This window comes from Corvus cornix, chromosome 6 (genome assembly GCF_000738735.6).
Source record: "Corvus cornix cornix isolate S_Up_H32 chromosome 6, ASM73873v5, whole genome shotgun sequence".
NCBI lineage: Eukaryota > Metazoa > Chordata > Aves > Passeriformes > Corvidae > Corvus > Corvus cornix.
The window spans coordinates 31,295,808-31,311,325 of NC_046336.1; the positions used below are offsets into that span (position 1 = coordinate 31,295,808).

The 15,518-nt window shown below is 40.8% G+C and overlaps 1 long non-coding RNA gene across 5 annotated transcripts in view; it reads left to right on the forward strand.

The window, feature by feature from the left end:
* The window catches only part of LOC104690160, a 314,275-nt gene that overhangs the window by 250,427 nt on the left and 48,330 nt on the right, over window positions 1–15,518 (forward strand). The window contains exon 1 of one of the 5 annotated variants that reach the window (XR_005602168.1): window positions 10,171–11,115. The exons of the other annotated variants lie outside the window; for them this stretch is intronic. This is a non-coding gene — a long non-coding RNA (uncharacterized LOC104690160). Of the gene's footprint in view, window positions 1–10,170; window positions 11,116–15,518 lie in introns of those variants that run through there. 5 annotated transcript variants of the gene reach the window in all.

Consider the following 15,518-nt stretch of genomic DNA (forward strand, 5'->3'; position numbering starts at 1 on the left):
AGGTGGCCCCTGGGCATGGCTTTCCAGGATTTCTGCAGGACAGTGCTGTGGATATTCCTTATCTCAGCAGCAAGGGAGACTTCACTCTGTTCTAGGGAGTCCTCCTGCCTCTGGCATTCCAGCCTGCAGCCAGCTCATCCCATCTGCAGCTGGGCCTTTTTGCCTTCCTTGCCACGTAATTTCTTTGGTCCCCTGTTAGCGCTGCTGAGCACTTACCATTTGAATTTCCCCTTCAGGTACTTCTGCAGTGACCTTAACCTGGGTATGTATAAAGTCTCCTGAAGTACCTGAAGTGAAAAAGAAGTAAAGCTAGTATGTTGAACCCAAAGATAACCATTTAGGTCAGGACTTGAGGCTTACGCCCTTTCTATGCTTTCTGTAATTGGTGATGTTGACACTTTTTGTCAATGCTTCATTTACTATAGTGAGGCTTAAGTTATATCTGCACACATGCATCCCTGGTGTCTTGGGGAAGGAGGAGATTTGTTCAGTTTTACTTTGGGTAAGCCTTTCATCAGGCTGCTTTTATTTGAATCTGCCTTTGCTCTGTATTTTATGCTTATAGCAAGATACTTAGATACTTGGGAATCTTCATAGAAGACCTAGTTTGCTTTGAAACTGTAAATCGTGACGTGTTATATATCAAAATCTAAAGTCTGTCTGCTGGAAGCCTGTTTGCACAAGTTAGGTGTTAGAGAAGTGTCACTCTGAGAAGCTATCAGTGATACATAGGGGATCTCCAACATCATTGTGACATCACTGATTATTACTGAAAGCTAGGTCATTTTCATAGAAATTGGGACAGCAGGGACAGGGGTCAAGGAAAAGGAGGAGAGAGGGGGATTATTAGTTGCATGTGTGAAAAGTAAAATGTCTGTCTTCATTTTGAACTGTCTGCTCAGATCTTAGAAACTAGTTGGGTATTTTTTCCTGGTTTTTCTGCTCGTTTATATCATAATGTATTTCCTTGAAATCAGCCATATCATCTCTTTGTGATTAGCTGTGGTAGTTTCTGTCATGGCCTCTGGAGCTGCTTTCAAGTCAACACAGAGCTGACAGTAACATCTGGAATATGAGGGGAAAAAATGGCAGCACTAGCGAGACCTCTGCAGTACCAGCGCGTGTACACTGTACGTGACATGAGGAGTGACAAGGACTGTGTTTCTGAGCTCCTGAGCCATTTGCAGCTTTTAAGATCTAAATACTTAAATACTGATAGCCACACAAGAATGCAGGTTTCCGTTCAGTCGTGTAAGATGCACAAATGCATTGTGGCCAAAATCCAGCATGAAGCTCCTTGGACAGGTTTACAGTGCCAAGATGGAAGCTTTCCAAGTGTTACAGGCAAAATCCAGTAGGCAGCTGAGCCCCACACAGCTGCTCGGTCACTTGCCCCCAGTGGGATGGGGGGTGGAATTGGAAGGGCAGAAGGGAGAAAACTTTTGGGATGATAAAGTCATTTTAACAGATAAAGCAAAAGTCAAGCACACAAGGAAAGCAGAACAAGGAATCATTCCCCACTTCCCATGGCTGGGCAGATGTTCATCCATCCCCAGGAGAGCAGGGCCCCTCACATGTGACAGTGACATGGGAAGACAAACAGCATCTGTCTGAATGTCCCTTCCTTCTTCCCTGAGCTTTGTGTGCTGAGCATGGCCCCACATGCTCTTGGGATATCCCTTGGCACAACCCCTCGCTGGTGGGGTGAGGGCCAGAAGAGGCCTCAGCTCTGTGTAAGCTTTGCTCAGCAGTAACCAAAACATCCCTGTGTTACCAACACCGATTCCAGCGCAGCTCCAAGATACAGCACTAGACAAGCTGCTCAGAAGAAAATCAGTTCTATTGCAGCTGAAAGCAGTGCACCAGGAAAGAAGGGCCAGGAGCTAGGCTGGGTAACTTCTTCAGGGGAAACATGCAGCAGGAAATTTTAGTCACCGAGTCCCTGGTGAGTCTCTTTGGATCTGCTTGTTGAAAATACCAGTGCAATACATTCTATAGGTGCAGGTTCCAAATCAGTGCAGAAGACAAATCTGTGTTTGCTGGTGATCTCAAGTCGTTCTCATCTTGCTTATCCTGTATTTTCTTTCTCCTTATAAATCCCCAACTGCTCTTTGTTAAAAGGACACTCCTTCAGACTGTATTTTTTAACACTGATAGCATGTGCTGTCTTGACTGCAGGAGGGTGTTGTCAGAACACTCTTCCTATATTTTTCAGAAAGACTAGCAACCTCAGAGGATGTCCTGAAAAATTTTCATTTTTAATGGCTATGTATTACCAGCCTGTGCCTGCTTGCATGTTCTGATTAAACATGGCATCTTGAGGCTCCCTCTGTTAAAGTTTTGATAGGAATTATTGCTTCTGAGGGTATATAGATTTTTACTTCAGCTATCCTAACATCTTTAGTAGTGACAGCTTTTGTTACAGAAGGAAACCAAGCAGCGTGAACAGCATGGACCTTCTATTCTCACCTGCTGGCTAAATTCTTTACTACTTTCCTACTACTTCCCACTTCATCACTAATGTTCATGTTGGCCACCAATTTTTTTAACTACTAAAGACCCCTTCAAACCTAATCCCAGCAGGAGTAGGGAAGGTCTCCAGCATCAGACAACTTAACATACAGGTTCAGGGCTACTTTTCAAAGTGGGCACGGCTCTGAAATCACAGCAAGATCCACAGCTCCACGCTTCCAGAGTGTGCTTTTGCCTCCAAATTTCTGTCCCTGTTTCAGGTGAAGCAGTGCCCCCCTTGGGGCTAAACCCCCATTTTCTTCCCAAGTGCTTGAAGCAGTGCACTCTGCAGAGCATTCTCTACCTGTTTTGAGACCATTAGCAATATTCCAAGAGATTTCCAGGGCAGAAGCCTCCGTACAGTTTTGCTTTCTTGCAAACTCTTCTGTTTCTCTGCCCTAGCACCTCCTTTGCATATGCTCCAGAAAATCTCGCTGAGTAAATAATGGTCTGCTGTCATCAGTCCTCAGCATCAAATACCTCAGCAGTGAGACAGAGCCACCAGAGAGCTGAAAGCTGTTAAGCCTAGACGCAGATCCACCACCCGTAATTTCAGTCAAATGTCTTTTCAAGGATAGACTGACAGATTTAAATCCTAATGGCGCTCTATAAATTCTGCAAGACAGGCTTTTAATATCCTATTCTATGGCTATACTTTGTAATTCTTGAGAATATTCAATCTATTCCTCCTTCTTCATTCCCTTTCTAAGAAACCATCACAGAATCTTGAAATCCTATCATTATTTTATCCAGGTGCTATAAAATGGATTTCCTATATACACTTTGATGCAAATGAGTTTTTCAGAAACTTCTCCTCAGTTAAAAGAATGAAGGCTAGAAAATGTTTTGAATTTTTTGACCCAAAACTACTTATTTAGAATGGTGCCTCTCTGGGCAGTATTCTGTTGAAGAAGGTAGCAATTGTCACTTCTCAGGCTGTAGGATATAGACATCTCTATGTGCACCAGACCACTGCATCAGTTCTCAGCAAGTAAGAACCAGTCTCAGTCAGTTCCAAGCCTTGCTGTTCGTATTTCTTGTAGCCCACCTTCAAAGATCATGCTGCCAGCCAAAAGACACCTTGGATATGGGGTGAAACAGGACCTTCTTTATCTGCACAATTGCTGAAGAACAGAGCATTGGTTCTGCCTTGGCAGTGAACTCAGGATGATGTAGGGAAAGGAAGATCATTGAACCTCTGCATAAAGACACTGAAATTATACTGTATTCTTCCCTTTGCATCTCTACCTTACATCAGTATTCACCTCCACCAGTGTCACTTCCAGGCCTCCCCAAGTTCTTCAGGTAATTTTGCCACCAAACACAAATGAAAACTCCCTCAAGATCACGTCTGCAGGACTGTGTAAGACGGAAGCATGGCATGACCTGCCAAGCTCCCCTCGGCCCGTGTGGAAAAGCACTGATCTTCTCCTGCCAGTACACAGAGATATTAGTTAGAGTTATCTGTGTGCAAAGTCTTAGGGAGCAAAGCATTGAGCAAATCATTCAGTTTATTTCTCTGAATATTCATTTGGATTTTTAAACTAATTAATGTGGAGTGCTTTGAAATAATTCTGTATTTACTGTTCCACGTGTGTCTGGGGAATCAGTTTCTCTCCTGTGAATTCTCACAAGTAGCCTCAGCAGGATGTGACTGTGAACTACAAAATGTGTGTATCAAAATTCCCACCGCTCTTGTTATCTAAACTATTCAGTGAGGAGCAGAATACCATTTAATTTCACAAGTGATTGTAAAGGATCTGTTTGTGAAGATAATTTATGAATGTGTTACGCCAATTAATACTGATTAATAAATCTATTCAGTAGTTTTTCACTAGATGTGAATTTCATCACATTTATGAAATTAATCCTTTCAATTTCTACAATTCCAGTAAGAATTGTGAATATGTTAACAAAATTTGCTGCTAAGACCATAGACTAGAACCTAGACCTCAGTCTCTCCCCTGTGTAAAATTGACTATCGCTACAAGCTTTGTTATAGTCTTCACACCAGGGCCATTCTTTTACTCTGTTTTCATGAAGTGCATAACACAACACCTCTGTTTCCCATATAATTCTTGTTATCACTTGAGAAAAAAAGAACATTTGAAACAACAACATACTAAAATGTGAATAAACTATTTTCCCAGAATTAGTAAAAACAGTGTAGTTTATAGTAGATGCTTTCTAAACACATCTTCATATTTAAGAATGTTGGATCCTACTAAAAAGTCAATGGGAATTTGGATTATGAAACCTCTCAAATAATTTTAATATCCTTTAATACATACCTAGAGTTGTATGGTTTTCAATAAAATAATAATATTATTAAGTACTTGAGTAGTGTTAAGCTGGCCCACTTAGTTCATTAGGAAGGACTTTGCTTAGTAACCGTGTGATCTGTTCCACTGAAATATTCTTTGACTTCTATCCAAAAGAGAAAACTGTTCAGTACATTACATACGAAAGTTCAGTAAGAAATGAGAGTTTATGAAGATGTCATGAGAAATACATGGGTTTTTTATACCCATGTATTTTTATGCCCATGTGTTGCAAAATGATTAGAGGATCAGGGGCATGGGTCATTGATAGAATTATGGGATCAATAGAAGAGCTGTGCAGGCAAAAGCCTGCAAGCAGAGGTTAGTGTGAGAAGCCTGAGAACAAAAAGGGAGTTTTGAGGATGTGCAGCTGTGCAGATAAGATGTACTGACCAGGAGAAGGGAGGGTGAACTCTGAATTCTTTAATCATAACATAACTAGTAGAAGCTTGCCAATGTAGTCTAATGATGTAGAAGCAGAACTGCGCTTTGATAGGTTTAAGCCAATTAAGAGTTAACAAGCTGGTATACTATATAAGTGCCTCTGGATTGCTGATAAGGGGAGCTTGCTTTTATCGATCATATTGGTTGTTCTGCAATGTCTTCCCTCGTCGAAGTCGCCGGACTTTTTCAACACCCATGAAATAGGACTAATAATTTTAAGGAAATGACCTACAATTATGTAAAAATACAGAAAGCAGGCTCGAGGTGAATTGTTGAAGGAAACAGCCTCAAAAAAGTGATTTTTTTCTTTTATTCAGGAAGCTGCTACTTAAACACTTTGCTTCTAAAATTCAAAATTACATTAATGCTCCCTGCGTGTTCACTGTAGCAGTAAATTACAAAATTTATTATAATTTGAAGTTAAGAAAACTGTTTGCCTTTGAAGTGTGGTAGCAAAGAGGCAGTGATAAAGGAAATAAGTACATGCAACTATCTATGCATAACATAGGGATAACATTTTAATGCGTGTCCGTCAGTACAGAGCAGACTTTCAGGTGACAAACACTAGAGTTTTGAGGCCAGATCTATAACTGTTATTTGTGGGACTCTCATAGTTTTACCCCTGCCAGCAGCTAAGCTGCTTCTAACTTGAAGCTAAGTTCTAATTTTTTTATGAACCTTTTACTCTTCTACTGTCTCATGGCACCATATCAGCTCTGCTTGTGCACAATTTGCTACAGTCACCTTACGGAGCAAAGTTTTGTGATGAAGAAAAATTTCCTGTAACTTCTTTGTGGTGTTTCACGCATATATGGAACTGTAGCTTGAGCTGTGCTGGAGGCAGGAGTGGGCTGCTGGAATCCTTGTGGAATTCAGCAGGAGCAAATGCAGAGACCTAATGCAAGTTCAGCAGTCCATCAGGACTGATCCAGTGCAGCAGCATGTCTATAAATTACTATCTCACAGCTGATACTGGTATAAAAGCACTGACATATTCTCATAGAACATTTAGCTGACAATTCTTCCCCTTTCTTCTTTCCCCTTCTAAATGTCTCTTACATTTTTTACACAAAGCTATGTATTCCATAGTTCCACTCTGCGGAGTTTAGTATCTCTTCTACTTTACATCAGCATCTAGAAATACATTTTTTATATGCAGAACCTTGGAGGTGTAAAAAAAGAACTGCAAAACCCAACTCTGCAAATGTATTCTATTCCTTTTCTGACTGGTTAAAAGCACAGCAGTAGGAGTTAGCCGGCTGATAAGAAGAGCAATCATTAAGAATTTCTTTTTAAGGGTTTCATGAAGTTAAGGAGGTTTTTTGGATTAGTTTTCACTTAGAGAAGTCTGTAATCAAAATTCACAGGTATTACCGCAGGCCTGGGCCCTAGGGTATATCACCGTGTCCCGCAGCCATAGGGAGGAGGAGGAGAGAAGATCCAGCAGGCAGGAATTGTGCAGCAAGATTGATTTATTTAATTATTTTTAAAACTCTTTTGTAGACTTTTTTCTTCATAGTCTAATTGGACAAGGATCAGCCAGCCCTTGGGGGTGAATGGCTAAAATCCTAAAACATCCATTGTCAAAATATTTTTGTACTATACCATAAACAAGACTTTTCAAGGCTGCAGGTGTTTGGTTGTTTACATAACTCTGCTACCTCTTCTGTGAGAGTGAAAAGTCTCTCATGGACTTAGAAAATAGCAAGAAAATCCTTGCTAGCAGCATTTTTGTATCTACACAAAGGGGAATAAATAAACAGTAAAAAATAGGCTCTTAAACACTATTTTTTTTCCTAATTCTATTTTTGCTGCAGGTGCCTCTATAAATGGAAAAAAGTAGATTCCAAGGACTGTTGTTTAAATGTAAGGAGACTTAGGAGGCAGTGTGATAAGTAGGCTTGTCTGCGTGTCAGGCTGCCTTATGTTGTGTGCTGTACGAACTGCCTCATCCAAACTTACTCTTTTGTGCTAGGACAGCTGAGTTTTGTTTGTGCTGCTTTGTGCTCTTATTTATATAGGTGCCAGTACTTTCCTGTTTATCACAGACTTGCTATCTGGCTTCCAGTTTGGTAGTGGAATATTCAAACAGATGTTGGGGTTTGGGATTACAGATACAGTGTTGTGCTAATGCTAAGTGTGCATTTTTGCTTGAATTCACTGCTTTTACAAAAAGTATTTACTTAATCAGCAAACTTGTAAATTTGAGAGTGTCTCAGCTACATCTCCTACTAAGAATTGTCACATATTTTACTGCTAGTTAACTTGTTTCCTGGTGATAATTACTGTTCTCATCCTTTAAATTGAGGCTGTCCTGGAAATTTTTGGTAGCCATATGTTGAACATGCTTTTCAAACCAAATATAGCAATTCCAGCTTGGTTCCATGCAGTTTCAGTTGTTTGTTTGTCCTGTGAGGAATCACTGTGTGTGGCATGTTGCACATACAGGCAGAAGCTCTTTGATGTCACTGTGGCTCCTGCATATGCCTTCTCCAGGCTGGGAAGAATACAGAATGACTGGAACAGATGGATAAAGGTATTCTATAATTCTCCAATTTTAAAGGGTTTGTGAGTTTTTTTAAGTCAGTTACTTTCCTTTTAGATTATTATTTTAATACACTATTTAATGGAGTTTTATGTGGGCAGGAAGAAAAAAACCAGCCTGAAAGGGCAGCGGGATATGTGTGTTTGTAGTGTCGCCCCTGGGAATGGTGGAGCTGCCACACTGCCGGCGTGCACTGTGTGCACTCCCCTTCTGTAACACGGCCTGCGCTGCCCTGCACCGCAGCCGAGGCCAGCAGGAACATGGCTAAAGTTGTGTGCTTCCCCAGAGCACAAAGCTGGGAAGTCTTTCAGGGCTCCCCAAGGTGGCTACTGTCAGATCGCAACATACGAGAGAGTTCGGCTAAAACTATCCAGAGCACATCAGTTATTCAAATACCTGAAACTGCCCTTTTTTTGTCAGACTGACACCAAAAAACACTGGGAGAAAACTATGACTGGAAAATGAGCAGATAAGACACACGCAGAAATTGCGTTTGCCTCCAGTGTTAGTTACCAATACAGAAGTACACTCTGATTAGGAAGATTTAGTAAATCACGGTCAAGGCTCCATATTGAAGGCTATATTGGTAATTAATTTGATAAGTAGGATGCATTTCTTGCTCCTTGTTTGCAATGTGTTATCAATAAGCTTAATTAGTCTTTGATTCTAAACCAACTGAAAGTGATTTTCTGGCCATATAAAACAGTAACTTCTTAATTTTTCTGATGTTAATCTCTCTTTATTGACTTTAATAATGAAGGATGTGTTTCATCATCTAGCTGATGGCGTTAAATAGATTTTCCCTTTTTTTCTTGAATCAGAATTAAAGGGAAGGATTACATAAATAAGGTTTTGACTTCTGGCAAGCTTTCTGTATTATATGAACTTATTGCAGCAATACATTAACCTTTCCTTCATCCAGAATGCAGTAACTCAGTGTATCCAACTGTTGGGGGTTGACCCAGGCTGGACACCAGGTGCCCCCCAGAGCTCCTCTGTCCCTGCCCTCCTCAGCTGGACAGGAGAAGAAAATGCAGTCAAAGGCTCCTGAGATCATGCAGTGGCTACCATCATGTGCAAAACAGACTCGGCTTGGGGCAATTAGTTTTAATCAGAGTAGGAATGAGAAGTAAAGTGAATTCTTTAAACATATTTCCTTCACCCCACCCTTCTTCCCAGGCTCAGCTTCACTTCTGAATTCTCTACCTGCTTCCCCACAGTGGCACAGCGAGACAGGAATGGAGTCATGGTCAGCTCTTCCGATGTTTCTGCTGCTCCTTGCTCTTCAGGGGGAGGACTCCTCACGCTCTTCTCTTGCTCCAGCGTGGTTCCCTCCCACAGGGTGCAGTCCTTCTGGAACAGCCTGCTTCAGCATGGGTCCCCCACAGGGTCACAACTGCTGCCAGCAGACCTGCTCCAGCATGGTTATAACCTGTTTGATGCCTTGTCACTGACCCAGCTCCAAGAAATCCTGAATATGAGACAAGGTGATAGAGAAGAGAGCTGATTAAACATTCCTGTTCAGTCTAATATTGGTGGTGGTCTTGTATCAAGACATATCACAGAAGTATTTCACATCTAAAATGCTCTGTACAAGTGTGCAGGAGAACTACAGGAACTGGAACCAGAGAGATCATGAGCATCTATTATATTAGAAATTTGTCTAGATAATACTTAAAGTTGTTAATAGTGTAAAAGCCTGACCTATGTAATAAGAGTTTGGCAGAAGAGGTGCTGAGTGTAGCAGTTTGAGAGAAATGCCAGCAATACAAGCAGATGACATTTCAAAGGTTGGACATGCATGAGCAGGACAGGAATTAGTATGGAGCTTTAGTTTCTGGTGATGAAGACAGCTTTCTCAAGCAGTCCTTTCAGCCCCCCTGAATTACTTTTACACCAAAGGATATCCAGGGGCATTTCAGTAGCCAAGGAGAGAATGATTACAAATTGTTGTGGAAGCCCTTGCGGTAAAGCGTGACTGGGGACTGAGAACTGTAGAGCTTGATCCCTACAATACAACTTCTTGTTCATAGTGCAGGGTTGTTACTGAGCTACTAGAAACAACAATGGAAAGCCAGGCTGTTTTACTCGACACCCATCATATAAATACCTGTGAAATTGAGATGGTTATTACTTATTTGCTGTCGTTGCATTAAACCACATTGTGGAGCTTTGTGGACTGCTAGACCCAGAATTCTGCAGTGCTCTCCTCAGTGAGGACTGTGCCATATGATAGTACAGCCTGTAAAAAAACCCAAGCAGCTCATGGTGAGAGCACATGATGTAGAGTTCTTTAGATCCTGGCTGATGTATTTTTCTTTCTGTTTTTCTAGGAAAAATTGAAATTGGATTGAAATTTCTCAGTATTCCTTAACAATATGAGAGCTCATCTTATGTAAAAGCATGTCCCTCAAAGAGCTATCAATAAACAAACTCTGAACAGACAGTCAAAGGATTCTTTAGAGAATCAAGTGAGTCATATCCTCTACCTGTAAAAACAGGCTGGCTTTACTGAAGATGCTCTGGTTTACCTCGGAACCTGACTGTTCCTTGGCTCTCCCTGGCTGGAAGAGAAGGGAAAGTTGCCCTTCCCAGACCTGGTGCTTGCCCACCTACAGTAAACAGAAGTTCCTCCTACAAGAAGGAGGCACAAGTTTCATCTACGGACACAAGGAAGTGCTGCTCAGTTGTTTCATAATAAGTTTCTGAATGTTAGAAATGAATATTGAAACAAAACAAAGACAACCCAACATGGTTATTTATTGCAGCACTGACTGCTTGAAGGCAAATAGCTGCACAGTGTTGTTTAAGGTATCAGATATTTGTCTGCATATTGCAAAACCTGCAGCTCCTGAGATCCCACTATGGGGAGCAACTAATGTGAAACACCTGAGGAAGGACAGGCAACCTCCCTTCCCCCAGAGCCTGGTGTGGCCTCATCATCCCTTTTACCTGTGCCTGAGTAGCAAACAAGATCCACCTGTGGAACATGCGCAGTCCACCCAGCCACAGCTGGGAGTGTTTCAGAGGAATTGAGCTGAGAGCGAAGGAGGAACAAAGCACAGGGGGCACAGAAAGTAGGAAGAGAACAAGGTAAAGCTTTGTTTTAGTTGCTGCCTTTGAAAGGCTGGTGTAGAGCAGGAGGAGAGCTGTGAGAACACTGCTTCAAAGTGCTCCTTGGGCTGCCTGTAGCAGTCAGTCACAGTAAGGAAGAGGAAAGAGCAATCCCTGTTGTAAATACAAGTATTCTGGACTGGGACCTGGAAGAGCAGCTGCAAGCCTCTGGAAAACAAGGTAAGATAACCAGAAATAAAATGATACAAACAGATGGGCACAGGGACATGAAGTAGCACAACACTTTTTTCAACTTTGGTGAACACTTTTTGGAAAGTTCCAGTGCTTTTTTACGGGTGTAGGATTATTCAGGATCAAAATGAAACCATAGTAGTTATAGTAGTAGAAACAGTTTTGTTACTGTAACTCCTTACAGTGAGGATTTTTGCTGGTACTGCTATGGCAGCTACATTCTGTGCCTCATTGCGCATCTGATCGGACTGGCACATGCTTCAGCTTTAGTAACTGTTGGTACCTGGCAGAGGGTGACAAAGAGCCATCTCCTGGGGTAAGCTTGTTGTGAGCCAGGATGTGGAAGTGCCTTATTTCTGCTGCACTGAGTACATACACCTTACAGCAGGGAGTTGGGGATGTGGTGTGTCTGCTCAGGATGCTGGGATTGTGAACAAAATGTGTATGGCCATGGTTATGTATGGGTGGTGGTGTTCTGTCCTCTCTAGCTGGGGGTATTCGTCCTATTTGCCTCTTGAAAGACTTTGCCTTGCAAGTGCTTCTAATGTTAGTGCAGCACCAGTCAGCTCTGTGCAGCTCTGTCTGCAGAAAATGTCCCCCTTAACCTGCCTTGGGTTCACTCTGAAAGCCACGTTCTGTTGGGGAAAGGTGGAGACTGATTTGAAATTTGAATAGAGAGGAATGGGTAAAACTGTGAAAACATATTCCTGGATTCGTGATCAGACTTTGCAAAATGTGTGCATTGAAATAGTAAGTCAGAGTTGTATTGGAGTAACACAACAATCAGAAGCATGTCTTGACTTTGAAGTTGCTATTTCTGCTGTAAAAGCTGCTGCTTTGTGTATTTATGTACACCCACCCCCCATATATTTTTGAACTTTGAATTTTCTAGTACTTTCTTTGTCTTTTTGATGTTTAAGTATAGATAGTTTCAAATTTTTATGTTTCTAAAACTGCTAATTAAGATAGAGCTCAAAGGCTAACAGGACCTATCTTAATTATGGGCATAGTACAGGTCAAAGTAATTTTCATATAGGTTACCTCAATAAAAAGTGCCTCTTACACTTCAAAAAGAAATGTGTGTTCCACAATAACTCCATATTTCTGTCCGTATTGAGGTGTATCAGCCAGGCAGGGTAAAGCAAATGCTTTTGGAGACACAGATTCATCATAGATTACGTGGCCTTGCGGCATATGACAACTACGAAAATTTCAAGGCTTATAATTATTAATGCTGACACTGAGAAAGAGGGAGAGAAGTGAGCCAGAGAGATGGTATTTTCCTACACTGAAACCAAGTAAGATTGGTGAGGAGAGAGGCTACTTTAGGAAGAGTCATTAAAAAAACCTGCCAGCATGGAAATGCTTTCGTATTTTTCTCAGTAAAAATAAAACTTGAAGATGACAGCTGTGAATTGAAGTATTAGAGTCAAGAGAATGTCTTAGCCCAGGAATAACTAGGATTGGGGGGGGGAAAAGGGGAGGGGGGAATGTGTTTAAAAGTCTTAACAGCTTAGAATCAGTAGGTTAATGTTTTATACAAAGTTTTTTCATCACCTCAATTGCTATAATGGGATTAAATCAAGACTTCTTGCAAGAGATAAAGTGTTGTGTAATTTTATTTTGGAGAAACCCTCAGCCTCTTTCTCACCATCTGTAAGAGATATATTAAAGGATTTACTGGTTTGTGTAAATTTCGGAGACAACAGGACATCATCTCCTTATAACTTGTTAATAATGCATGTAGGTGTCTTTTAGTGTAGAATAAAAGATCACTGGTTTATGGGGTTTTTTTAAAAGAAACATTTGTTTCATTAGAAGTCTGCCTTCACAGACATTGTGTCTATCCAACTTTCTAGAGCAGTGTTGAGAAAGTTCTGTTTTGGACAAGAATTTCTAAAATACTGATCATTGCTAGAACATGGTAGATTTTCAGATATATTTTATTCTTCAGGGTAACATAATTTGCCTTCAGCTGCTTCAATTGTTAGGGTCAAACATATTATTAAATAGCGGCAGGATAGCAGTTGTCCCAGTGTTCCATTTCACAGCTTGCTCTTTTGTACTTGGCAGCGCTGCTGGAAAGTGTTTAGCCGGAGTGTTGACTCCCCTTTCCTGGCCAGTCTTTTGATGAAAGACAGTAAAAGAAGCTTTCTTCCTAACAGGCAAAAATATTCAGCTGGTGAATAAGTACCACCTGTCATACGTGTAGCAAATTACTAATTAAATCCTCCTTCCTCCATAATTAATACAAAATTGCAGGCCAGAATCATAAGGATTCTATGAGTGCCTTCTAAATTACGTCTAACAGAGAAAACACCTGGTGTATTAAAACAGCCTTTACTGTACCTACCACTCTGTCATTTCAGTGTTACTCCCAGTCTTTCCTGTTCTTATCCATTTTCTTATGTATTCCTAAAATCTGCTGGTTTAAAGCTGAACTTTGAAAGCCTTCATGGTGTATTTGGTTTATTTCATAGCCTTAGCCACATGGCAGTTTTCATTTCTGCTCAATAGTACTGGAGACAAGCAAATTATCATTTGAGTGAGCAAATGTTTTCAGTGTTCTTTCAGTTATTGTTGGCCTGTAGGAATCTGGAACCTCCTCATGGGTCCTGAAATCAAGGGAATTTTAGGTACTGGCCTGTCCCTATGGTTCCTGCCAAGAAGTCGTGAGAAAGTTGAGTTGTAGTAGCTGCAGTGATGAGCAGAGACAGTTCAGAAAAGCAATACTGGAGTGAATCGTTCCTGAAGTGTTCATTTTTAGTGACTAGTACTTCTCTCTTGATTATGGATAACAGTAGTTGTATCTGCTGTGGTCATGTTATCTCTTATGTTGGTATTTGATTGCTAAACAACAAACAAACCACTGGAATTACAAATGGAAGACAATGAATAGCCTCCTCTTGAAAAGTATAAGGCTGGTTGTTAATCGTGGTATGAACTTCAGGAAGAGACAGAGACACTGCAGGGGGAGTTGGTTGTTTCTGTGAATACACAGCCCCCTTTAAGATTTATTTTTCTTGCTCCCCATTAACACTAATTATTAAAATTACACTCTTGTATAATGAAATGTATTTGGCTTGCAAGTGCTGCGGGTAGGGGTTGTTTTTTCTGAGTAAGCAGTTCAATGATTTGTAACCATTTGAATGGCATATATGAGTAAGAGGAAATAGCTTATATATGTGTTTTCAAGGCCACTAGTGGGCATGTAAAACTTATTTTTAGATCAGCTTGTTCTAAATTCATCAGTTATTTATTGGGGAATTATATAAGAGACCATTTCAAGCAGAAATACAATGCCAGTCTTTATTGAAATTTTTTTAATCTCTCTTTTCAGTTATGAGATGTGTTACCCTGCAAAATTGGGAGAATTTACTGTAATCAAACCAGATATTTGAAACTTGGCAAGGAACAGTATCATTGACTGATGTGTATTGGTAAAGAACCACTTAGTGCATAGGTATAACTCTGATATTAGGAGTTCCAGCCTAAAAAACAGTTTCCTAATCAGTACTTGAGGAACTGGCTAGTATGCTCTTGTCTCATTTGTGTTACAAAACTGCACCAAAAATTCAGTGCATTTTGGTTTTTTGCATGGAGAGGTTCAGAGTTTTCCTGGTAAATGATAAAACACGGAAGGACTTGCATACTTTCTTGGGCTAAATGTCTCTTAAATCAAAGCTCCCAAATACACAAAGGAATGCAAACATGCAGCTTGATCAAATAAATAATTAACAACTGTCTTATAATTAGAAAAATGGTTGACTTCTGTGATAAACAGCTGAGGTTTGTTCATATTTCGTCTGTCACAAAGCAATCTGAAAACCAAAATCAACAGAGTAATGGGTCAAAAGTTAATTATAAATGTATCGAATAGTCAGGGCTTCTGATGAAGGAAGGATCACTCCCAAGGGCTGTGAAAGCAGTTACTTTGCTGGGGTTATAGCATGTGGCCAGCGGCTGATTTAAATCCCTGATGCAGTGCGGCCTCCTTTCCTTGAAGTCCTAGAGCTGAATTGCATATTCCTGTCCTTGGGTTCCTGAGTTATGTAGTCCTGGGCCATAAACTAGGAGAACTCAATGGGGATTTGGTGCTGATGCATGAAACCAAGAGAAGGGAGGAAACTGGGATCAGGTGTTTGTACTCTTATCTCAGTAGGAGGAGGTGGATCCAGTGAAGGTAAGAGCCAGTTTCAGCACAAACTGGCCAGGGTCTTATATGCAGCCAGTCAGCGAGCTGTGGAACCCCCATCAAAGTTGTTGTGGATGCTACAGTTTGGATAAATTCAAGAAATGAGTTAATGGAAGAGATGGCTGTGAAGGGATGCTACATTTATAGAAATAACATCCAAGTCATGACGTCCCTAAACCAGAAATAGTTGACAGTT